Raw genomic sequence first — 26844 nt, 5'->3', positions numbered from 1 at the left:
CTGATTGGTGTGAGGTGATACCTCATTGTGGCTTTGACCTGCATTTCTCTGATGATGAGTGATGTTGAGCATCTTTTCATGTGTTTGTTGGCCATCTGTATGTCTTCTTTGGAGAAATGTCTATTTAGGTCTTCTGCCCATTTGTGGATTGGGTTATTTGCTTTTTTGGTATGAAGCTGCATGAGCTGCTTGTATATTTTGGAGGTTAATCTCAAGGACTTTGATTTCAAAATGTAGAATGTTAATATTGCCCAGAAAAAAGGTGACAGAATTTACTTGTTGCCAAGAGGGTTGATAACTGAACTTATGAAAATTTCCTGGCACTTTTTTAGTGTTAAAATTTATATTTTTCCCCCCTGAGTTTTCAGTAGAAAGAGAGGCTGGCAGTAGTAATGCAAAGACTGAGCTGGCTGTGAGAGGCTTTTTTCCCCCTCCAGTCCTGTTTTTGTTGTTGTTGTTGTTGAAGTATAGTTAATTTACAATGTTCTGTTAGTTTTGAGTGTAGGGCAAAGTGATTCATATTTTTTTTCAGACTCTTTTCCATTGTAGGTTATTACAAGATATTGAGTATAGTTCCATGTGCTGTGTAGTAGGTCCTTGTTTACCTATTTTATATATAGTAGTATGTATATGTTAATCCCAAACTCCTAATTAATCTCCACTATTCCCCCTCTGCTATCCCATTTTGTAGCCATAAGTTTGTTTTCTATGTCTTTGAGTCTATTTCTGTTTTGTAAATAAGTTCATTTGTATCATTTTTTAAGATTCCACATATAAGTGATACCATATGGTATTTGTCTTTGACTTACTTCACTTAATATAATATCTCTAGGTCCATCCATGTTGCTGCAAATGGCATCATTTCATTCTTTTTTTTATGGCTAATATTCCATTGTGTGTGTGTGTATATATATATATGTGTATATATACATATACACTACATCTTCATTCATCTGTTGATGGACACTCAGGTTGCTTCCATGTCTTAGCTACTGTAAATAGTTCTGCAATGAACATTGGGGTGTATGTATCTTTTTGAATTAAAGTTTCCTCCAGATGTATGCCCAGGAGTGGGGTTGCAGGGTCATATGGTAACTCTATTCTTAGTTTTTTAAGAAACTTCCATACTGTTCTCCATAGTGGCTGCACCAATTTATATTCTCACCAACAGTGTAGGAGAGTTCCTTTTTCTCCATGCCCTCTCCAGCATTTATTATTTGTAGACTTATTAACAGTGCCATTCTGACTGGTATGAGGTGATACCTTGTTGTAATTTTGATTTGTATTTCCCTAATAATTGGCGATATTGAATGTTTTTTTCATGTGCCTATTGGCCACCTGTATGTCTTCTTTGGGGAAATGTCTATTTAGGTCTTATACCCATTTTTTGATTGGGTTGTTTGTTTTTTGATATTAAGTTGTATGAGCTGTTTGTGTGTTTTGGAAATTAATCCCTTGTTGGTAGCATTGCTTACAAATATTTTCTCTCAGTCCATAGGTTGTCTTTTTGTTTTGTTTATGGTTTCCTTTGCTGTGCAAAAGCTTTTAAGTTTAATAAGGTCCATTTACTTATTTTTGTTTTTGTTTCCATTACTCTAGGAGACAGACCAAAAAAATATTGTTGTGATTTATATCAGAGTGTTCTGCCTATATTTTCCTCTAGGAGTTTTAAAGTATCTGGTCTTACATTTAGGTCTTGAATCCATTTTGAGTTTATTTTTGTATATGGTGTTAGAGAATGTTCTAATTTCATTCTTTTACATGTAGCTATTCAGTTTTCCCAGCACCATTTACTGAAGAGACTGTCTTTTCTCCATTATATATTCTTGCCTCCTTTGGTGTAGATTAATTGACCATAATTTTATGGGTTTTTTTCTGTACTTTCTATCCTGTTCCATTGCTCTGTGTATCTGTTTTTGTGCCAGTACCAACTGTTTTGATTACTGTAGATTTGTAGTATAACTGGAAGTCAGGGAGCATGATTCTTCCAGCTCTATTCTTCTTTCTTAAGACTGTTTGGCTATTAGGCATCCCCTCCAGTCCTTTAAGACTGTATAGTGAATGCCAGAACCACTGATAGGAAAGTGAATGTATAACACATTGAGATGAAGATGTGTTTGCCCAGTGAGGACTCAGGGAATCCTTGAAGTACACTTTAGAATTGTTTGTTTGTAAAGAGGCTCCAATACAGTGGCTAAAACATACAGGAGTTTCTTGTCTCATACAATGTAATTTTGGAGGTAAATAGTGTGGAGTTACTAAGGAAGCTCCATGAATTATCAGAGACCTACAGGCTTTCTATCTTTCTGCTCTGTCATGTGCACCTTCCATCCTCATGGCCCAAGATGGCTGGTAAAGATCCTGCCATCATATCTGGATTCTAGGCAGCAGGAAGGAAGAATAGAAGAGGTCTGTCCTGTCACTGTTAAGATGACATTCAGAATGTTCCATACAACATTTCTGCTTATATGTTATTGTCTAGAACTTAATTTCATGGGCACACCTTGCTGCAAAGAATGTTGAGAAATGAATGATAATGTTGTCAGTTTAAAGTTTAGGCTTTAGTTCATAAAGAAGAAGAGAAGAATGGATTTTGGGAGGCAACTAGTTGTTTGCATAAACTAAGGAGAAGTATATACATACCTGAAATGGAACATAGCATTCATTCATTTATTTACTGAATCATTCATTCATTTACTGACTCATTAATTCAACAAATATTAGTACTTAGGTCCTGGGGACCTGAGAATGAATAGGGCACTGTTTTTGTCCTCAGAATGCTCCTTAATTGTTCAGAGATGAGGGCACTGGCATATGAGAAGTGATCTGACAGATGATTCTCTTTACAGTGGTAGCTAAAGCAAAAATTTAGCTCTGGTTGGATTGGGGAGCTTTGCAGGAAAGGAGATACATGAACTGAGACTTAGAGAATGACAGGAATTCTTCAAGAGCAGATGGGGAAAAGGCATTTCAGGGTGGCAGCATCTGCAGAGTCCTATTGATGTGAAATAGTATGAAGGACCCATTTGGGAACTGCAAGTCCAAACAGAGTAGAGATGAAGAGATGGCAGAGATGGACAATGAGGCCCTTCTGTGTTCTGCTAAAGACTTAAACAGATGTTTATCTGTTACAGCCTACTTGGTACCAAAACAGGAATGAAGGCAGGCAAAGGCATTTAGACTTTATCCTCTAGCTAACAGGGAACCACAAACGGGTTTTAGGCCACAGAATGTGGGCTGAAGTGACATTGTGTTAGTTGTGGGCCTTAGGAGACATCATTGTTTCTGCTCATCCCAGTGGGACCTTCCACCAAGGGAAGAACATGCCCATTTCTTAGGGTTCCTTCAGCCCAGGCTCCAGAATAAAATGCATGGCACAGAACTGAGCTTGACCCATAGCTCGAAGCTGAAACACCCCAGCCCTCCCTCAAAACCATGAGCAACGAGTAAATGCTTATTTTGTTTGCCTCACAGATTTATAATTGTTCATTAGGCAGCATCATTGTAGTAAAATCTTACTAATACACCTGGTAAATACATTCCTCTCTATCATCTCACATGGTTAGTGCTAGACAGGGGGCATGGCCAAGCCTGCCTGATGGTATACCAGATGGCCTTGGAGATAGCGGAAGGGAAATGCCTCACAAAAGTGGTATCTCACAAAACAGGGACGTGGGGCTGTGAGATGTGAGAGCTGGCTCTCAGGTGAATGCCAGGCTTGGTTTAGCTCAGGGCTTCTCAGCCTCCACAATATTGATATTTTGTTGTGTGTGGGGAGGCTGTTTTGTGCATAGAAGTTTAGAAACATCCCTGCCCACTAGATGCTGGTGGCACCCTTCCCCCTAATTTGTGTCAACTAAGAATATTTCCAGACACTGCCAGATATCTCCTGGGTGCCAAATATCTCACTGCCAGATGAGAACCACTGATTTAGCTGACCTGGCTTCAGTTTTTCTGTTAAAGATAAGCACAGAAAATGACAACAAATGACACCACTTATCGAGAAATCACTGAATTCGCCATTTTGTTAAGCACTTTCAGGAATTAATCTAATTTGGAAAGGGTATTAGTTAGCAAGGGCTGCCGTCACAGGGTACCATAGACGAGGTAGCTCACACGACGGAAATTTAATTTCTCACAGTTCTGAAGGATGGAAGTCAGAGATCATGGTGTCAGCAGGGTTGGTTTCTTCTAAGACCTCTCCCCTCAGCTTGGAGAGGGCGTCTGCTCAGATGGTCCTTCCTCTTCACATGTCTGTATCCTAAGCTTCTCTTCTTATGAGGACTGTGGTCGTATGGGAAGAGGGTCACTCCCATGACCTGATTTTAACTTCATTACCTCTTCAAAAACCAATGTGCTGAATACAGTCACGTTCTGGGTTAAGGCCTCAACATGTGAATTTTGGGGACATAGTCTAGCCATCACAGAAAGTTAACGAATGAGGACACCCAGGACACAGAGGTGAAGTAACACTTGCTTCAGGAACCATTTAGAATGTGGAAGAGGCGAGGCTGACCTGCCTAACTCCAGAATCTGTGCTGTCGACCATGCTTCATACTACCTCCTCAAGAAATCAATCCTGTGAGGAACTCAGGAAAGTAGGCACTATACAAAGTATTCTGCAATGAGTTTCTCTCTCTCTCTCTGTTTTATAGTGGGCTTGTTCAGCTGTGATGCTCACTCCCCTTACATACCTGCGCATGGGAAGAACCTCCCCAGTTGTAGCTTCTTTCACCTGAGAGAAGCTGTTTATTTATGTAATTATTTTTGTAGGTACATTTTATTTTATTTAAAAAAGTTTTTTTTAAAATTTGTATTATTTTTTATACAGCTTTATTGGAGTATAATTGCTTTACAACATTGTGTTAGTTTCTGCTGTACAACAAAGTGAATCAGCTGTATGTATACATATAACCCCATATCCCCTCCCATTTGAGCCTCCCTCCCACCGTCCCTATCACACCCCTCTAGGTTGTCACAAAGCACTGAGCTGATCTCCCTGTGGTCTGCAGCAGCTTCCCACTACCTATCTATTTTACATTTGGTAGTATGTATGTGTCAATGCTACTTTCTTACTACATCAAGAAGCTATTTAGATTGTAGGAAATTCTCAGCCACTGCAGGGCTGGTTTGGACAACTCAATTCACTCACGAAAAATATGCTTCTAGACCCCATGCCTCTTTGACGAGAGAGAGAAAAAAAACCTTGAAAATTTCAATCCGTTAAATCTAGCAATTCCACTCCTTGGAATTTATCCTTAGGAAGGAATCAAATATGTGTACAAAGATTTATGCATAGTATATTTGATTTTAGCATGATTTGCAAGAGCAAACATTGGATAGATATTGGATAAATAAATGACGGTGTGTCCATATGGTGGAATGTTCAACTTGTAGATGAATATTTTCTTCTAAGGGAAAAACTTCATAATATATTATTCTTTGAGAAAAAAGAGATTGGAATGCCATGTAGAGTATGATCCCGATTTCTGAAACTGTGTATATATGTCTCTAGCATAGTGGATGAGTGGGGACTCATAGGATGCAGTGGAAGTGAGTTATATCCTTGGTCTCCTACTGTCCTGTCAGACTTTTCTGTAGTTTTTATCTTGCTCTTTGATAAAATTGGACTTCTTTTCACTTTGTCACTCTTACCTATGAAACAGTCATCCAGTTACTTCTTCCACAAAAACCCAGATTCTATTTAGTAATAGGTCCACTCCAGTGTAAGGACTCAACACCTCCAATCTTTGTTGAAAATGACAATTTCTTCCCTCCCCTAGCTCAGTTGGCCCCTGCAGTGAGAAGGGATGTGGGGCTGTGTCTCTTTTTCTTTTTCTTCACTTGCTGCTTCTATTTTCCTCCCATCCTCCCTCAGCTTCCTCTGGTTCCTCCAGAATTGGGAAGCAGGAGACTGGAGCCAAGGGGCAGGAAAAGACTTAACTGGACGGGCGTTTTTCTAGCCCTCCGGGTCTGACCGTTGATTCATCTTCTCGAACACTCCTTCCTGGGTTCTTTGCAACCAGCCCCTCCCTGTTCCTGATGGGCACCTGAAGTTTGCTTGACGGGGGGTTGCGTGTCCTCTGTTGGCTCCTGCACGACTTCCTCACTCTCCGGTGTCTGGCAGCGCACCTCCTGAGGGGTCAGTTCTAGTTCATAGGAAACTTTCCCACATCCTTTGCCCTGACGACTTTGGGGGAGCAGGCCACCTTCAACACGACCTCTCCTCACTCTGCCCTCAGAGCAGCTAGCTGGCCATGGCCCTTTAGATTTCCCAGGGTGAGTCAGACACCAATCTACCGAGTCCCTCATGTTCTAGGGAACAGGCATCCAGCCTTCCGAGAGGTCTCTGCAGGCCCTTTGCCTCGGCTTTCCGTGAGACGACGGAGGCCCTCCCCCACGGAGAGCATGGATGTCTAGACTTGACGGCTCTTTCCCTAAATCCTCATCTGACACCAATCCCTACCTCTGCCTCTCTAACTTCTTCAAGGTTTCGGGAGGTGGATCGATTGGGATCTTAAAACCTGACTGCGACTTGGTGGTCTTACCCTTCACTTTGAAACAGGAAGCAACCGGCTCTTGTTGTCTTGGGGTATCAGCTGATACTGAAACAGAAAGAACCCGTTTTTAACATCCTGTTTTGCACACAATGAAGAGGCAGATGGCACGCACGCCAGTCTTGCAGAGGCATCTGAGGGAGAGAAGAGGACAGGGGTCTGACTAGAATAATCTTCAGGGTCCTTCCAATCCAGAGATCGTATGGCAGGCTGGCAGGGGATGAAAGAAAGTATCAAACAAATTCCCTGTCATGTTGGACGGACCAGGCACTCACAGAGCATCATAGCTGTAAACCATTGCACACGTTCTTGAGAGTGATAAATGCAGTAATGGTTATGTGTAAATTATCAAGCATTAAAGTTTGAAACAAACTTTACGTCTTTAGAATAGAGAAGAGTTAGCTCACTGCTGCAGAAAGTTCCCGAGAGGAAGAACGAATAAACTAAAAAGAACAGAAAGGGGAGATATGCCTCAGTTTCAGCCTCTACAGCCTCTCCTCCCAGGATCCGTGCTTCCTTGTTTCCCCAAATGCCGCCCTGCTAGGAAGTCACTCCCAATCCCTGTAGCTGTACAAGGTACCCTTGTCACCCCTCATCCCCCTTGCACTTGATCTTCACACCCGTTTTGATCTGGCACATGCAGGGAAACACAGGCAAATTATTATTATAGTTATTGCTGTTGTTGTTATTGTTATTTCCAAGGTACTGTGTTAGTTGTTGGCTGCGTCAGGGTTAGAGCTGGGTTTCTGGGTTTGGACCAACGTGCTCTCCCCAGCCTTCCTCCTTGGCCTCCAAGGTCTTTCTCAGGCACCAGAAGCCCGGAAAGCACTTTGCTGGATGTTCCAATTGAGCTGGCATTTGCGTTGGGGAACGTGTGCCCACATCCATCTTGTGTGTTTCCAACTTGGAGCCTCTTGGAAGGGGGTGCTCCCCAGAGACAAGGAGAGTGGCAGCAGAAAGCCGAACTCCCAGCGCTGGTCCTGCTGGGGGTGGGGCTGGCACTCCCATCCCAGCCGCCCTCCCTTCTGTGTGTCTTTAATGAACATTTGGCCTGCTTTTCAGGCAGACCTGGGCCTGGGCAGTGGGCATGGACATGAACTCCTGAGTTAGCTCTCAGAGAAAAGTAAAGCCCTGGCCTTGGGCCTGATTGTAGCCCCACTTCTCTGCCAACGCGATGTAGAGAAAGGAACAGTTGTATTGAATCGCTGCATTTTAAAGCAGAGTCTGTTCGAATTGTCTTATTTTACAAGATGGAAAGCAAGCCTTGGAGAGGAGCAATGATGCCCAAGCGCAGCATCTGGTTTAGTAGAGCCACTACATAGGCCAGCCGCAGAGAGGTCTGAATCTCCGCCAACTTTGCCCCAGTGCCACGTCATCTGGGGAGAGTTCCCTGCTCCCCCGGGGCTGAGTCAGATGGTCCTGCATGGACCATTGCTTTTATCCTTGACTGTGCAAACCCTCCCCACAGAGCCATATGTTCTTAAAGGACCAGGACCATGTGTTTATGGTCCTCAGGTCTCTAGGAGAGGGTCCCCTGTGGGTCTGCAGGGATCCCATTGCTGGGGTGGGGGTGGGGAGGGTACTGGCATGGGGCTGGCTTTCCCACAGGAAATCAGACCCAGTTCTACCTGGTGATGCTCCTTCTGTCTCCTTTCACCACTGTGAGCCTTAGAAGGCTGAGTGGTTTCTCCTGAGGATACCACCCTGTCAACACCAGGACGGCAGCCCAGCCAGGGGGTGGCTGGAGTTTCTGGCCAGTTTCCCATGCAAAGGAAAACTGGAAGAGGGTCTAGAAGAGTGCTGTCTGCTAGAAAAATACAGCTGACCCTTGGACAACACAGGGGATTAGGTGCCTCAATCCTCTGAGCAATGGAAAATTCACGTATAATTTACGGTCAGCCCTCTGTATCTGTGGTTCCTCTGTATCTGTGGTTCCACCTCCGCAGATTTAACCAGCCGCAGATTGTGTAGCACCGCAGTATTTACTATTAAAAATACGCATATAAATGGCTCCACACGGTTCATCCCGTGTTGTTCAAGGGTCAACTGTAACGTGAAAAAAGGAAAAAGAAACAGGTATAATTAACTTTAATAATATAGTTTATTTAACCCAAGACATCCAAAATATCATTTTCACATGTAATCAACATGAACCGTTATGAATGTGATATTTTTGTGTTGTTTTTGTACAAAGCGCTCAAAATCTATTATGTATTTTATACCTACAGTGCATCTCATCTGGGCTCTAAGTTTTCATTGAAAGTATGTGATGTGTATTTTGATTTTATAGAACTTACTGTTGAAAAATAGATTCATCTGCCCCCATTGTTCCAAACATAAAGTTTTCCAATAACTGAATTAAGTATTTGTTTTTAAATCTAGATGAATAAAATAAAATAAAATAAAATAAAACAGTAAAGTGTTCAACTACTCATCATACTAGTCACTTCTCCAGGGCTCTGTATCACACCCAGGCTCTAGCAGGTGGAGTGGGAGCTTAGGGAATTGGTGGCTGAGTCAGAGAAGAAAGTCCAAGGGCTCTAAGGGGTGATGGCAACTTAACTTATCATTGCTATGTGTCCAAATATGCATTTCATGTATTTTCCTCAGAACCTCAGGGGTGGGAGGCAGGTGGCAGTCATGATGGGAGACATGCTATTGGGTGCCAGCTCCCAGTAAGTCTTCATTTCGCTGCATTTCCGGCAGCGTTGGGAAGTTTCACCAGTGCTGCCACTGCTGAGGGGACATGGAGGATTGAAACTCTGGGGAGAGTCTCGCAGGTCCACGGACCCTGGGGAATAGCTGGAGGCTGGGGAGGTCCCCGGAGCTAACAGGGGGACGGCTACTCCCCCTACTGGGAGCCAGAGGAACAGCAGTCCCGTCGGGTGGAGGGAGGAAGGAGTTACAAGCCTGAATTAACCAGGTTTTTTCTAGACTCGCCCTTCTTGTGCAGGAAGCAGTGATAGGACCTTGGTGGAGTGTGGTGGGCAGCGGCCAAGGAAATGCTGCATCCTCTTTGGGTTTCCAAGTCTCAGAACCCAGAGGCCCTTGACTTTGGAATCACAGAAATGGTACTGCAGAAAGAAATCTTAGAAAGTGAGGGTAAGAATGTTTAATAAAGCTCTGTAGTTTCCAAACACAACACAAAACTATTTGTTTTTCTTTAGGCTTAGTCAGCCAACAATTATTAATCCATAGTCATCATATGCGGAAAGACCTCTCACGTGAAAGATACATTTTCAAAAACGACTTATCAAATCCCTTTAGTGATCTCTTCTAACATATTTATAAACTGAAGGCAATAATGTAAAAAAAAATTCCAACGGTACCAAAGGTTATACAATGGAAAGTACAAGTCTCATATTACCCTTGAATGCCTTTTTAAAATGTTCAAAACATGTGACTTAACAGTAGCTGCTCAATAAATGTTTGTCTGCTATTGATGAATGTTGAAGGTGGACCAGAAAACTAACAGCAACAAAAACAGTATTATTAAATCACAAACCAACAGGGCAGTGTGTGAGGGATGGGGTCAGAGGGCCAGAGAAGGCAGTGTGGCAGCCAGGTTCAGCAAGATTGCTTTTCAATTTGATAGTTTTAAAAATTTAATCTGACACCCTACCAAACATTTAGAGAAAGTACTCTGATTGAGCTCCTCTGGGAGGCTCTGGAAGCAGAGAACCAGGGATTATGGAGCACACAGGGATACTTTTTTCAGATGAAGGGCACATGGGGTGTAGTGGCTGGAGTTGGGTGTGGCAGACTTGCCCTCTGAAAAGGAAGATTTGGGCTGCGTTCTCTCCTTAGCAGAAGGGTTGAGTGACTTTGGATCAATTCAGTGGATATTCAGGCTAGTGGGTGAAGATTAAAAGGAACTAAAAGACAGTCTTTATAATTTATTTTTATTTTTTGTTGCGGTGACATTGGTTTATAACATTGAATAGGTTTCATGCGTACAACAGTATATTTCTACTTCTGTGTATACTACAGTGCGCTCACCACCAAAAATTTAGCTTTCATCTGTCACCATAGAGTTGATTGCCTTTACCCATTTCGCCTTCCCCCTGCCCCTTCCCATCTGGTAACTGCTACACTGTTCTCTGTATTTACATGTTTGTTTTCATTTAATTTGGTTTGTTCATTTATTTTGTTGTTGTTGCTGTTAGTTTTTTATATTCTATGTATGAGTGAAATTCTACAGTATTTGTCTTTCTCTGACTTATTTCACTAAGCCTATTGCCCTCATGGTCCATCCATGTTGCTGCAAATGGCAAGATTTCACCTTTTTTACGGCTGAGTAATATTCCATTGTATATACAGCCCATATCTTCTTTATTCATTTATCCATTGATGGGCACGTAGTTGCTTCCATATCTTGATTATTGTAAATAATGCTGCAGTGAAGATAGGTATGCATAGATCTCTTTGAATTAATGTTTTTGTGTTCTTTGGGTGCGTACCCATAAGTGGAATAGCTGGATCCTGTGGTAGTTCTAGTCTTAATTTTGAAAGGAATTTCCATACTGCTTTCTGTAGTGGCTGACCAATTTACACTCCCACCAGCAGCATGTGAGGGTCCCCTTTTCTCCACATCCTTGCCAACGCTTTTTGCTTCTTGCCTTTTTGATAACTGCCGTTCTGACAGGTGTGAGGCATCTCTCTGTAGTTTTGAGTTACATTTCCCTTACGATTAGTGATGCTGAACATCATGTGCTTGTTGGCATCTGTATGTCTTCTTTGGAAAAATGTAAAAGACAGTCCTTATTTCTCAAGGAGTTTACATGTAGGAGAAGACAGAAGGGTAAAAGCCTAATGGATAACACAATGCAGAGAATCATGCCAGCTGATGGCAAATTTGATGGCAAATTTCCTTGGGGTCCAAAGGAGGGGTCAACAAAATACCAACCTGCCCCAAAGGCTAAATCCAGCCCACCACCTGTTTTGGTAAATAAAATTGAATGGGACAACGACTTGCTCATTTGTTAATGTGCTGTCTATGGCTGCTTTCGCCCCCTAATGGCAGAGTTGGGTATTTGCAGGAGAGAGACCAGATGACCCACAAAACCTAAACTATTTACTGCTACTATTCAGCTCTTAAAAGGAAAAGTTTGTGAAACCCTAGTTTAAAAGAAGGAACAGCTATTTTCAATAGAGAGGGCATATTGGAGTGGCTTCTGGGCATAAGGAGGAGAAGAAAGGGAATTCTGGGTACAGGCAACAGGCTGGGAGACTTGAATTGCAAATCCTTCGTTACCTCTAAGCTGAAAGGAACTGGATTCGTTTTTCCACACCTTGTAGGAGAGAGAGAGAGAGAGAGAGCTCGAGCGAGAGAGGGATGGAGAGAGAGAATGAATGAACTGATGTCTGTAAATGCTTTGAAAATAATAAGAGAAAAACAGCCATTAATCAAAAAATGTTATTTCTATTGTATTGTTAAATGGATGCTAATTTTCTCTTGGTTTCTTTCTTTTCTTCTTCCCAGCTCTGGCTGCCAACTTCTTCCTTCCTGTTGTTCTGCCTTGAAAAACAAAGCAAGAAACGAAAAAACCTCAGGCAAAAAACCACCACAAACCACAAATGTGTTTACTTTGGAAATGTAGTTTTGTTCTTTTTCACATAGGTCCACAAGATCCAAATAGGTTTCACAAGGTCCAGAATTTGAAAGGTTTAAAGGGTATAACAAAATGCCCCCCTTCCATCCCTTAGGTTCCTTGTTCTTCTCCCTGGAGGCAGCTGATAGCACCAGTTTCTTGCAATATATGTATTCTTCCTGAGGTATTTTAGGCAGGTACAAATATTTACACATATATTATTTTTTCTTCCTTTTAGCACAAATGATTATCTCCTATATATACCATTTTGCACTTTGTTTTTTCCCTCTTACGAATGCCTTTGGAAGCAGTTTCACATCAGAACATACAGAATTTCCCCATTCTCCTTTATTGCTAGCCAGCGTCCCATCACGCAGATGTACCATATCAACTTAAGTGTTTTAGTGGCAAATAGGGATGGCTGTTGCTCGCCCCTCTTTCCTGCCAGCAACAAGCCCTGGGGTAGCATTGCTGGATTCAAGGGATGGGGTCAATAACAGTGATTAGGTAGAAGTTCATGTGCTGATGGCTTTAAAAACAGCTATTCTTTAGTAGCTAGATTCCAGCAATCATGCTGGTAGGGCCTGCCTGTCTGCCTGGGCTGCCTGCGGGTTGAACTGTGTTGCTGAGATTGCCCTACCTCAGGCTGCAATGGAAAAAGTACCCATGATAACTGGAAATGTAAGGTAGGATTATTCTGATGGAGTTGGATCGGGTGGTGGTAGTGGCGTTTGGCAGGTGTATTGGTCATGGCTTTTTTCCTTGAATGTTGCAAACATCTACCTCAAATTGGCTTAAGCAAAAAAAAAGGAGGATCTGTGGACTTACACTGGCCAACAAGGCAATTTAGTAGTTGCAACAAGGCAACTCCATCCGTTGCCTTCCCAGGATGCATTCCTTTTCTCTTCTCATTGTGTCCAACTGAAAACTCTCTAGACTCCCTTTTAGCTAGGTGGGAAGCGGGCACAAGACCCTTTTTTGAACATTGAGATGTAAGCAGAGGTATATAGGATGGGACTTGTGGGAATCCTGACAAAACGGAACGCTTAGCTGGCATATGCTTTTCGTCCCTCTTGTCTGGCGTGTGGATATGATACCCAGAGAGGGAGCAGTAACTGTGGGAGGTGAGAAGGAGAGGTGATGAGGATGGTGGGGCAGGATGGCAGGAGGAGGCTGGTCTTTGCCGTCCTCATGGAGCCAGCATTTTAGGTCTTGCCTGCTGGCCTTTTGACCACTTGTTAACGGAGAAAATTAACTCCTCTTTGGTTAAGTCCTGGAGCTGAGATCTTGTTACATGCTGTTAAATACAGGCCTGGCCATGAGTCAGTGTCACTCCATTCTGGGATTTACATCATGTCACGTTTCTCTGCCTTTTTCTCTCCACTTTATCCTCTCAGAATCCTCAAAGGGAGCAAGGGACTTGGTACCAGCAGCTCTGGAATCATGCTGACAGCTGCCATTCTAGGGAAAGAGGGAGCTACGCCTCTGACGCCAATGGAGAGCAAAAAAGCTCCAGAGAAGAGATCTGATTGGCTTAGAGGATACTCCTTGAACCGGTTACCGTGAACAAAGGGAAGAGGTGATATAATTGGCCAGGCCTGTGTCACCTAGACCCACTGGGAAAGGGGAGTAGGGAGCAGTTTCCAAAGGAGGAGGGGGTACTTTTTCCTGGAGGGGAGAAAGGTAGGCAGGCAGATGAAAACAATAGATGGCTCTCCAGCAGGCTCTAAAGGTTTAAACATGTGGTGAAGACAGAGAAAGGCATTTCAGGGGGATTGTCACCACCTCCAGGAAGCCTTCTCTGATAGCCTGATTAGCCACTCCTCTTTCCACCCCATTAACTCCCTTGCTTACCCTCAGTGTAGAATGTCACCACATCTCACTGTCTGTATCCTCCTGGTAGCTCCTCAAGGGTGGGTATTTCATCTTATTGATCCCACAGCCCTCCCTCCCATCACTAGCATGTAGTGGCCACACCATGTTTGGATGAATGAATGAAGGGACAGCGGGAACAGAGACACAGAAGAGAGAAGTCACCTTTGTTTTGGTTGGAATCTTTGATGTGTGATTAAGAAAACAGTAAAGTCTAAGATTCTTCAGGTTGGTTATGGCTAGGTTGTTGTAGAGCCTTAAATGTCAGGCTAAGGAGCTTGGGTTGTGCTTTGGAAATAGGGAGCCATTGAAGGCTTTTGAACAGGGAGTGGCATGATTGGAGTTCCTGCGTTCCTGAGTGTAGGCCCTTTTGCCTCCTGGCTGCTTTGTGTCTTTATTTTCTATCCTCTGGCTCCTCCACGATTCTTCTTGGCCTGGTACTTCATCTGTCTTAGTTGCCTTTGGTGCAGGTGACCCACCAGTACTTCTTCCCTCTTCCATCTCCTTCACCAATCAGTCCTGGGCTGATTCTGTTCCTTCTCTCTGCTGATGGAGAGGATGCTTTCTCCTGACTGGTGCCAACTGGGTCACCTTCTAAGGACGAGTCCCCCTGAGTGGTTCTTGCCTGCCCTCTTCTGGGTACTGGTGGATACAGCTACCTGCTCTTCTGGAACTGAATGTCAACTGGTCCCAGCCTTGCCTCGTGACATAACTTCTGTCGTCTTCTATCTGCCCCCAGATCTCCCTTAATGACTTACAAATACAATCAGAAGTTTGTTTTTGAGTGACTACCGTGTATGCTGATTTGTCTATTGATAGCTACATAAGGAAAAGGCTTCTGACTTCCAGTGATCTAGATATTGCTGTTTTTCACTGTGGGATCTAAGTGCTGTGTAAATGTCAGAACATTAATTTTTGCTAATTTACACGTCCTTCCTATTTATTTGTCTGAACTGAAGGTACTTTAGTTTATTTCAGCCATTGAATAGGTAATGTGTTTGAACTTTATAAAAATGTAAGGCTTACAAATTTATATTCTCTTGGAGAGTAGTGTCCCCAGTAAATCACACCCCACTGCTTTCATCAAAGTACAGAAGTCTGCAAACATATTTTTATTATTCACAGTAGAATCAAAGTAATGTCCTAATTAATGATTTTGCTAAGAAGTAATGGCTGTTTACATGAAATCTGGGCCTGTAACATTGATCAGAAACCATCCTTGAGTTTTTTTATTTTTATTTTTTAATCTCATAAAAAGATGGATACACATCCTAACAGAATACCTGTTTAGATTCTTGGCCTCACTGTGGGTGATGGAATTATTTTTTCTGAATAAGTGCTTTTCCTCTGGACAAAGGCTAAAACTGTGCCTCTGCACTTTGGTTAACAGACTGTCATTCAGTCTCCAGATCTGGAAATTTCTTCATGGTGCTGAGACCACATCTTGCTTTCCTGGATCAGCATTTTAAATTCCTCCTTTTTCCCATCCATTTGCCTGCAGCCCATCTTTCGAGACCTACTACTCATCTCTTTCCTCTGAGTTCCCTTCTCTGCATCACAATTTCTCTTTCTTCTAAACAATAACACTTCCGTAGTTTGTGGTATTCATTTAGTAAAAGTCTTGTGTTATCTTGTGACATCGTTTTACTTTTTGATGAAATATTATTTACAAATTGGTACTGTCGTTTATCTTTACAGAAATTTATGTCTCATGTCTTTCTTTGAATAATAACATCTTTAGTGCCAGAAACTGTATCTTACACTTGGTTGTTTATCCCACAGAAGGTTGAATATCTGTTGCTATATATTCAATAGAAGAGCAGCAAAGTCTGTTGATTGATGGCTTGCTGTATCATTTGCGTATCCTAGCTCTAATTAGTATACTTCCCTTAGAAGTATTTACAAAAGACAGATTGGCCCAGGCCATGATTAACACTTCTCTGAAATATTTTCATGCATTTAGATGCTTTGCAAAATGTATTGCCCAAATGGTGCTGTGTGTCTCTGTGTGCACACAATGAGGGAAGCCAACTTAAAATCATCCTTTTAATTTATTGTTGATGCACGATCACTTCAAAATTTGGTTTTCATTTTCATCAAAGTTATACACACATAATTTTAGGCGTTGTCTTAATCTGTTTGGGCTGCCATAACAAAATACTATAGGCTGGGTAGCTTAAACAACAGACATTTTATTTCTCATAGTCTGGAGGCCAGGCAAGTCCAAGATCAAGGTGCCAGCAGATTTGAAAGTTTCCTGGTGATGGCTCCTTCCTGGCTTGGCTTCTTGCTGTGTCCTCACACAGTGAAGGGGGCGGGTGGGTGTGGGGTGGGGCTAGTCTTTCTTCTTCCTTTTTAAAGGAAACTGGGGGCTCACCCTCACGACCTGATCTAAACCAAATTACTTTCCAAAGGCTCCCCCTCCAAGTACCATTGCCTTGAAGATTAAAGTTCAACATAACAATTTTGGAGAAACACAATTATTCAGTTCCTAAGAGGGGTGAAATAATTTCACAAGAAACATTAAAAAAAGCAGCCCCCACCTTATTATTAAGCAGCTACATTAGTTTCCTGATTTCTAGAATCAACATGTCCAACTCAGCTGATTATTTGATTACCTCCTTATCTCTATAATTGCTTATAGTGCTCTTTTCTTTTTTCTTCTTTTGGCTTCAGGCATTATTTATTAGCCTCTTACTATTTTAGCTCTCTTTCACGCCCCTACCTTGCTCCATCATGCAAAATTCCTGAGCAACGCCCTCCCCACCCCCAATCTCCTGTTATCTCACTATTGTTATTTCATAATTTGGCTTATGTTAATATTTAGTGTGGATATTATCCTGTTTCTTTACAGACGCTTCACAGTTGAAATATGATTATTTTAATTTTCTTGCATGACCTTTATGTTTTCCTGGAGTTAATAGTTATGTTGTTTTTTCTTCCTTTGTTTTGTTTTATATCATGAATTCATCCCAAACTCTCCCCTCAGTTGTTTAAATCTCCTTTCAGTACATTCACTCACATCAGGTATTGCAACAGGGCCATCTTTTTTTGGCTTTCTCTCCTGTGCCCTTCTGAGCTGTTCCAATCTGGACCATTTTCTTTCTAGGCTGAGTGCATAGCTGTCCTTCTTGGATCTCCTTTCATCTTCATGCCTGGGATTCTCTTGGCTTTTTTGGATCCATGCTCATATTTCCCAGGCCTGTGTCTTCTCTCTTGCTTTCCTTCTTAATTTAGGATGAACAACCTCTCTAGCAGCTTCTTGAGAAAGGGTGTATGGGAGGTAAATGTTTTGAGACCTATCATGTCAAAAATGTTTGTATTCCACCCTGTTGTTTAATTGATAACTTTGTTGGGTAGGGGATTCTAGGCTGAAAATGATTTTTCTACGGAACTCTAAAGTCATTGCTCCATTATTTTTTGCTTCTAGTGTGGCTCTTGAGGTTATCCTGACTTTTCGAGTAACCCTTTCACTTCTTGGGAAACTTTTAAGAGTGTTTTTTTGCCCCTATTGTTTTAAAAATTCATGATGTTAAATTTTAATATGGGCTTGTTTTTTTCTATTGCACTGGGTATTTAGAATGTCTTTTAAGCCTAGAAACTCATGCCCTTTAGTGCTGGGAAATTTCTTAAATTATTTCTTGTGTTTTCCTCTCTTCCATTTTCTCTGTTCTCGTTTTCTGAAACTTTATGTATTCAGATGATGGACTTCTAGACTGATTTTTAAAGTTTCTTTCTATCCTATCCTCCATCTCTCTGACTTTTCACTCTGATTTCTAAGAGATTTCCCTAACTTTATCTTCTAACCCTTTTATTAAAATTCTCATTTTGGCCAACATTTAGTTTGAATTTCTAAAAACCCTTTTTTGGTCTATAGTTGTTTTCTTTTTGATAGAATGTTATTTTTATATAATAAATACAATAACTTCACCTACTTCTCTGAGGTTGTTAGTGATAGTTTCCTTTTAATTTTTTATCTTCCTCTATAGTTTTCTACAAGTTGTTTTTTTCCCCTTAATATTTTGGCCTCTATTTTTTAAGTTAGAGAATTTCCTCAGCGGTCTGGTGATCATTTTAAACTGGGACACTTAAAAGCTAACTAGAAGCCCTGAGTGTGAGGGTGGAATGTGTTAAATGGACTTCGCTAGGGTAATTTATAAGGTGTAAGGTGGTTTGGTTGGTTTGATTCTTCAAGGAAATTCTGCCGTCAGCATGTCTGTGTCTTTTCTTGGAATGGATAGATTTTTGGCATATTCAAGAAACAACAAGGAAAATGTAGTACTCAAGGTTTTCCAGAGGAATAGAACCAATATTTTGACTTTGGAGGCTGAGATGCCCCACAATCTTCAGTCTGTGAGCTGGAGACTCAGAAAAGCCTGTGGTATAGTTCAGTCTGAATCCAAAGGCCTGAGACTCAGGACTCAGGAGAGAAAACTGGGTGTAAATCCTAGTCTGAGAGCAGGATACCCATGTCCCAGTTCAATCAGTCAAGCAGAGAAGGACAAATTCTCCCTACCTCCACCTTTTTTGGTTTTCTTCAATCTCTGAATCAATTGGACGAGGCCCACCTGTATTGGAAAGGATAATCTTCTTTAAACAGTCTGCTGATTTACATGCTACCCTGGAAACACCTTCACAGGCCCACCCAGGTATAACCTTTAGCCAGATATCTGGGCATCCTGTGAAACAGTCAAATTGACACATAAAATCAACGATCACAGCCTGTGTGGAGCAGAGGAGTGAGCAAGAGGAAGATGAGCAAGAGATGCTGTCAGAGTGATGGATAAGGATTCAACCATCAGGGGCTTAGAGAACATGATGAGGAGGTTGGATTTTAGTCTAAGTTAAGTGAGAATACTTTGGAGGACTTTGAGTGGGGAAAGGACATGATCTGATTTATCCTTTCAAAATGTCCTTCTGTCTACTATGTGGAGAGTTTACTGGCCAGGTGGTGGGGGAGGGCAGTGACATGGAAGTAGGGAGTCAAGATGGTAAGTGTATTAGTCAGGATGGGCTGAGTGATGCCGCAGTAACAATGCTTCATGTTTTGCAGCTCTTCTCCACATCATCTTTGCTCCAGAATACGGGTTGGTGGAGTGGCTCTACCTGCAACGTTGTTGGTCTCATGGCAGAGACATAAACCATCATGGAGAATCACATGCAGATTCTGAACTCTTCTGCCTGAAAGTGGCACACATCATTTCCTTCACATTTCCTTGACAGAATCAAATCACAAGACTAACCCTGGCATCAGTGGGGGTGGGGAAGCATAATGTTCCATGAAGAGGAGCAGTGGAAACCATGGTGCAATCTACCACAGGAGGCTATTGCAATAATCAAGGCAAAAATGAAGCTAGCTAGAGTGGTAGCAGTCAAGGCGGTTAAGAGCTCAGTTTTGGAGTAGAGCTGGGAGGACTTGAATAAACGTAGGAAAGTAAGTAAGAATGAATGAAGAGTTAAGAAAGATGCCAGGGTTTTGGTCTGAACACCTTGGTGAATGGTGGTATCATTTTCTGAGTTAGAGAAGACTGAAAGAGGGGTAGGTTTGAGGGGAAAAATTAGGAATTCCATTTTGGATGTGTTGGGCGTGAGATTCCTAATAAGAGAAATGTTGGGTTTGAAGATAAAATTCAGGAGTCATTAGCATATAGGCTCCCTTTGAAGCCTGGGGACTGAATGAGGTCACATAGAGGAGACAAAAAGGCTGGGATTGAACTGTGGGGGTATCTCAACATACAAAAGTCAGGAAGAAGAGGACCCAGCAAAGGAGAGAGGGAAGAGACAGATTGGAAGGAAGGGAACAAAATGTGTGGCCCAGAAGCCAAGGGAAAAAGTGCTTCAGGAAGTGAAGGCTTGACAGCATCACTTGCTGCTGAGATATTGAGTAAGATGAAAACTAAAATCCATTGTTGGATTTGGCCAGAGGCAGGCACTGGTGACCTTGCCAAGCCATTGGTGACCTGGGGGCTGGAAGTCTTATTGGAACGGGTGGAGAAGAGCACATGTATCCTTGTGATTCAAAGTCCAGTGCTTCCCTTGGTTTGCTACACTGCATGGAACATTCTCACATACAGAATGGAGCTGTTGAAAATGTTATGGAATCAAAGAACTTATACCTTATTCTTTGAATCACTCAACCTGGGATAAAGCCTGGGATAAAGCCTGCCTTGAATAAAACCACCTGAGCATAACTAGTTCACTGCCTTTTTCTCTGTGAATGTTTGGAATAAAAATGTGTGCAGAAATCTCCCAGTTTCTCTTGCTGTAAGCTCTAGGCCAAGTCTCCGTAAATGTTGGGGCATGTTATAGATGTGTAAGCTCTCTTAACCACAGAGATGGAAGGGGAGGCAGGGAAGGAGGATTGGGAAAAAGAGAAGCATCTTGTTTACTGTCCAGCTTCAAGTAGAGGAAATAAAACCTGCTTCCGAGAGCAATGCATTGAATTAAATGTGGTGTTTTACTCTCGAATAATCCTCCAAGGGGCATTCCAAAGTAATAAACCCGACAGCAAAAACGATGAAATAAAGTGAGAAAGAGGTGAGACACGAAAAGGGAAAGGAAATGTGCACCTGTTACTGTGTGCATTTTTGTTTGGCCTGAGGGGCATGCCTGCTTACAACTGCTTCTCATTGTGCATGAGATTTGCATGGACTGTGGGTAGACCAGATGTCACTACTTTGCCTTGGCCTCAGGAACTGATACATCCAAAGTGAGCCAGGTTGGTAAGGCCAGAAAAGCAAGGCTGGGGTGGCGGGGGGGGGGGGGGGGGGGGGGCACTGTGTGTGTGTGTGTGTGTGTGTGTGTGTGTGTGTGTATGTGTTCTAGAAGCTTAAAACACTTCCAAATGCTTTCCAAAGGTGGTTGTGATTCTTGCCTCTTATAGTTGTGTGCTCCCAGTCTAGGACAATATTCCAAATATTTAATAACTAATAAAGAATAGGCCCTGATTATTCTTTTTTTGTTTTTATTATTTTTTTAGTGGAGCAAGAGGCAGAAATTGCTTGGAAGAAGCAATGGGGAGCCAAGAGGATACCTGTTACACCTTCACATGCTGAGGCTTTAGGATTATAAGAAAAAATAGTCATCTCTGGGAGGGCTATGGAAGACTCAGTGTCCCCAGGGACTGGCTACATTTTAGTTAGTAGAAGAAGGTGGCAGGAATGTTCAGAGAAGAGGTTGAGGATGAAGAGGAGTTTGTTGGGAAAAGCTAGAGTTCCAGAGGCTCTGTGGAAAGGTTTCAAGGGGAGAGAAAGGGTGGGAGATGGTTTAGATTAGGCGTTGTACAGGTAGTATGAAAAGAAGTGTCACATGATGCTGGGACTTCCCATGGTGCCTGAGATGACTCAGATGTTTGGGTTTTCTTTTTGTCATTTGTTTGTTTTTCCATATTAAATTCTTTTTGCCTTTTAAAAAAATTTTATTTTTTATGCAATTTTTAAAGGTTACACTCCACTTACATTTATTACAAAATTTTGGCTATGTTCCCCATGTTGTACAATACATCTCTGTAGCCTATCTTATACCCAATAGCTTGTACCTCCCAGTCCCCCACCCCTATATTGCTCCTCCCTCCCCGTGGTAACCACTAGTTTGTTCTCTATCTGTGAGTTTGCTTCTTTTTTTGTCGTTATTTTCACTAGGTTGTTTTAGTTTTTAGATTCCACATATGAGTGCTGTCGTATAGTATTTGTCTTTCTCTGTCAGACTTATTTCACTAGCCTAATGCCCTCCATCCATGTTGCTGCAAATGGCAAAATTTCATTCTTTTCTATGGCTGAGTAGTACTCCATTGTGTGTGTGTGTGTGTGTGTGTGTGTGTACTTTCTTTCCTCTCCTCTTCTCTCCCCTTGAAACCTTTCCATAGAGCCCTCTGGAACTCAGGCTTTCCTGAGCAAACTCCTCTTCATTCTCAACCTCTTCTCTGAACATTCCCGCCACCTTCTTCTACTATCTAAAATGTAGCCAGTCCCTGGGGACACTGAGTCTTCCACAGCCCTCCCATACATATATATACATGCCACATCTTCTCTATCCATTCATCTGTTGATGGACACTTAGTTTGTTTCCATGGTTTGGCTATTGTAAATAGTGCTGCTATGAACATTGGGGTGTATGTATCTTTTCAAAGCAGTGGGTTTTTTGTTTGGTTTGTTTTGTTTTTGTTTTTGGATATATACCCAAGTGCTGGGTCATATGGTAGCTCTATTTTTAGTTTTTTGAGAAACTTCCATATTGTCTTCCATAGTGGCTGCACCAACTTACATTCCCACCAACACTGTCTGAGGGTTCCCTTTCCTCCACATCCTCGCCAACATTTGTTTTTTGTGTTCTCTTGAGTGATAGCATTTCTGACAGGTGTGAAATAATACTTAGGTGATGGAACTGATCCTGAATGTCTCATATAGGAGGATGGATAAGAATATGGTCCAGTGTTTAGCTCATAGACTCAGGATGGGAAGCAGGGAGGTGGACATGATTAGGTAGCTTACGAATTGTGGGCAGGACTTGGGGATGGCCTGTCTCTCCCTTAGGTGGAGGTATCAGGGCACCTGGGAGCTGTATCAGGGTGCAGGTTGCATAGCAGCATATTTTTCCCCTGGTGGGAAGGTTTGCGGGTCACTCTCATGGTTGGAGTGTGATGTGGAAGAGTTCAGAATGGAAGCAATGGTTTGCCTAAGGCCATGTAGTTAAATGTCAGACCTGGAGTTCAGACTCAGGTTTTCTCAATGAGTTCATTTCACTTTGCACTACTTTCCTCCGAGGTGGGCAGTGAGATGGCCCAAATGTACGGAAGAAAGGCGGCTGAGGAAGGACAAAGAATCAGGCAGTTGGAACATTTGCTGGTAACTCCAGATACGTTTTTAGGTATCTCAGTAGCAGAAATAACTCTCTCAGGCATCCCAGGATGTGCCCTGCAGGACCACAAACCTCACAGAGAAGTCTAGCCTTATCACAGCCCCTGGTGGTGAGTGGGAAACAGCTGAGGCAGGTGTCTCACTAGGTAAGAGGAGTCCTCTGCAGCCCGTGAATGTGGGGGAGGGGAGTAAGGGATTCCCTCGTTCCCAGATAGCCCTTGGAAAGTATAACGGGTTGAACTGTGGCCCCCAAAGGTATGTTCAAGTCCTAACGCTGCATTTGTGAATGGGACCTTATTTAGAAATAGGGTCTTTGCAGACATAATCAAGTTAAGGATCTAGAGATTAGATTATAGTGGATTGAGGGTGGGTCCTACGTTCCAATGATTGGCGTCCTTAGAAGAGAGAGGAGGGGGAATCTGAGACACGGGAAAGGGAGAAGAAGGCCATGTGAAGACTGCAGTGGTGCCGTCACAATCCCAGGGAGGCCGGAGCTGCCTGAAGCTGGAAGAGGCAGGGAAGGAATCTTCCCTGTGAGCCTGAGCTTTGGCAGGCGTGTGGTTCTGCCGACGTCTTGATTTTAAACTTCTGGCCTCTAGAACTGTGAGAGAATCAATTTCTGTTGTTTTAAGCCACCCAGTTTGTGGTAATTTGCTAGGGCAGCCGTAGGAAACGAATACAGTGGGAGAGATGTGGAACCTGAAATAAATAACTGCTGGGCCAGCAGAGGCCTGGGTTCAGGACCAATTATCTGGAGACTTTCAGTGAGAGGCAAAGGGCCGTGACCAGACTTCAGGCGGTGGTGGCGGCTTAATGCCTTGAAGGGATTCCCTGCGCCCGAGGAGACATCTGTGCTGGGCTCTCAGGTTCAGGCCAGTCCAGCTGCCGCCCAGGGAAGACGTGCTTCCTGCTTCCCAGTCACCATGAGTTCAGAGCTGTGCCCTGCACCCTGGGCAGGGGAGAAAGCCTTGGCAGGCCAAACATTTCCCTACAGTGACTCAGCTTGAAAGATGCTGTTTTCAACTGGAAGAGACTGAAAAACCTTCAGTTGGTGAGTTCCTGCTCCCCTGTGGAAGGAAGCTCGTGAATAACTTTAGATAAGGTGTAGAAAATAAAATGATGGCCATTTTGGGTGGCACAATTTAAATTGTATATAGTATATATTTACATAGTATTTATTATTTATATAAAATATAGTTAATTATTTAATTATATTATTACCATTTATTTAATTTTTATTTAATTTTATTAATATTTAATTATCAATACTCATCACTTAATTATTAATAATTACATAATATTATATAACTATAATCATATATTATTAAATTATTATATAAATTATTTATATATATTTATATATAATGTATTAAATTATATATAAAATTTCTATGCCTAATGATCTAATAATGTTTATATATAGTGACATAATAGTGTGTGTATATCTAGAGTTAGAGCTAGAGCTATATATCTGACAATCTCACCCCCCGCCTTAACATGGTGATGAGAAGCAAAAGGAATTTTGTTTTGCAGCCACTTTTGCAGTCTCCCAGCATGTGAAGAAAGCATTCTCAGTTGCCAAAAGGTTAAGTGTGGGCTTAGTTGCTAGGCTGTGGGATTAGTTTCCTGGGCTTGCTAGGGAAAAGGACTAAAGGGAAGACGTGACTACCAGATGCATGTGGCATTTCTGCGCTGGGACTTAGGCAAATTATGTAATTGTCCTTTGCATTCAAGTCTGCTCCACTTGCACCTGATGTTTTGTTGAGGGGGCAAGTGAGATCCCAAAGTTCAGTCCTCTGGAGTGTGCAAAAAGCTGATCAGCGTCGCAGACAGCAAAGCGGAGGGGGCATGGCTCTCTGGAGAAGGGAGGAGGGTGAGGAATCCAGGACTGGGAGGCAGGAGGAGTGTGGCTGACTCAGCCACTGCTCAAATGCGTGTTCCTTCTCGCTCGTTTCCACTGTGACCTCTTCTTGGTGGGCAAGGGGAGGACTGCAAACAGCAGTGTTCTTTTTTTTACCAAGAAGATGATGTGGAAGAGGGTCATTAGCAACAGGATGGAGGGTTTGGCTATGAGATGGCACCCGGATGGCATGTGAGAAATGCTGATTTGGGGACACGCTTCCGTATCCCTACAGGTGCGCCATTCCAATTCCCCAGTGAGATTTGAAAAAGACTTTGGAGACTGGCTAGCCCTGTCCCCTCGCCTGCACAGGTGTTCAGCAAATGTTTGTTAAGTGAATGAATGAATGAATAGAGTCCAAGTGCTTGGTTTATAAGCAAGAGAATCAAGGCTCAGAGGAATCAAGAGATTGGTCAAGGTCATGCATCAAGTGTGCGGGAGATTTAGGCCGCTGAGTTCCAGTACACTGATCCCTCAGAGGGGAATTTTCTTTCTGTTCCATCTTGCTGCTAGGACAATGGTAGCGGCCGAAAGGATGCTTCAAGACTCTTGAAAGTTAGGCTGGATGTTGCTATGATACAGACTTGCAAAAAGCTGATTGTTCAGTTGCAAGGACAAGTGCTATTTCTGCTGGGTAAGTTAGAAGGAAGCCTGCCTTGCAGATACCATTTGTTAACTGCCTCTAATATTTGGGAGGAGGCTGCCTTGATAACATTTTGTGTGTGTGTGTGTGCGCGCGTGTGTGTATGTGTGTGTGCTGGTAAATTTTACCTTCAGGGGCAGTGATACCCTATTGCTATTTGATTTAAAAATCTTTCCTTCCCTTCGTATTTACCTATATGATGAAAAAAAGCAAGAGGGCAGGGATGAACATACATGTATATACACACACACACACACGTACATACATATAAACACACACATATATATTGTCCCTCAGTATCAGTGGGGCATTGGTTCCAGGACCAGCCAGTGGGTGTAGATGCCAAAATATGACAATGCTCAAGTCTCTTTGTTGGCCCTCCCATATCTGTGGGTGCCACATCTGTGGATTCAACCAACTGCAGATCACGTAGTACTGCATGTATTTACTGAAAAAAGAAATCTGAGTATAAGTGGACGCGGGCAATTCAACCCATGTTGTTCAAGGGTCAACTGTATAGTGGTAGGAGATGACCATTTGTGGAATCTCTGCTCTATTCCAGGCTTTGTGCTAAAACTGTTGACATGTGAAATCTTATTTATCTTCACGCTAACCCTGAGGTGTGTACTCTCACCACCCGTTAGCAGATAGGTTTCACAGCTGATGTCTCTGTCCCAGCCATAGGCTGTCACCACCCGGGCGACCAGCAGAAGCTTTAGTGGACCATTTCCATCCATGGCAAGGGCATCTTAACTCAGTATCTTTGTTTCTTTGACTGAGGATGTTCTCTGGCCGAAGAAGCATGCTGGGCCCATTTGTTGGGGATGGGGAGGAAGGTCAGAATTGTCAGAGAATTAATTCCCAGGAGCAGTTTTCAAACAAAAAAGGAAGGGAGTTGGTGGAAAAGCACCCTGTTTTTGTTTTGTTTTTTAAATCCGTGATTGGGACTCTTCTGAGCTGTAGTTGATGGAGGCTTTCAGAGGATACCCAGCAGGATCTGGGCTCAGTGGCCCACAGCTGTAACTCTCTCAATAAGGCACCCTTCATTGGCATTCTTCCCTTTCCTATCTGTCTCTCCCACTTTTTCATCACGTCCTAGGTTGTGTTCCCTGGAAACAGAATTTGAGGTGGAGATTTGTATGCAGGAGGTTTATTGGAGAATACAAGTATTCCAACACCTGTAAGAAAGTGAGAGAGCAGGGCTGGGCAGAGGGAAAAGTTCAACGTGGATGGAGTTGCAAAGGAGCCCTTAGTCAATCTGCAGGGAGCTGAGAAGGCTTTCCAGAGGCAAGGGAACTGGGCTTTTGGACCCAGGCATGAACAGTCCTTGAGTGTGGGCTGCCCCTTTGGAGAGGGTTTAACCTTGGGCTAGGCACCTCCCTTAGGCTGAAGGCAAGTCCCTGAGAGGGATGTCATTCTGGGCCAT

Source organism: Hippopotamus amphibius, chromosome 5, assembly GCF_030028045.1.
Source record: "Hippopotamus amphibius kiboko isolate mHipAmp2 chromosome 5, mHipAmp2.hap2, whole genome shotgun sequence".
NCBI lineage: Eukaryota > Metazoa > Chordata > Mammalia > Artiodactyla > Hippopotamidae > Hippopotamus > Hippopotamus amphibius.
This window is presented reverse-complemented; position numbering follows the sequence as displayed.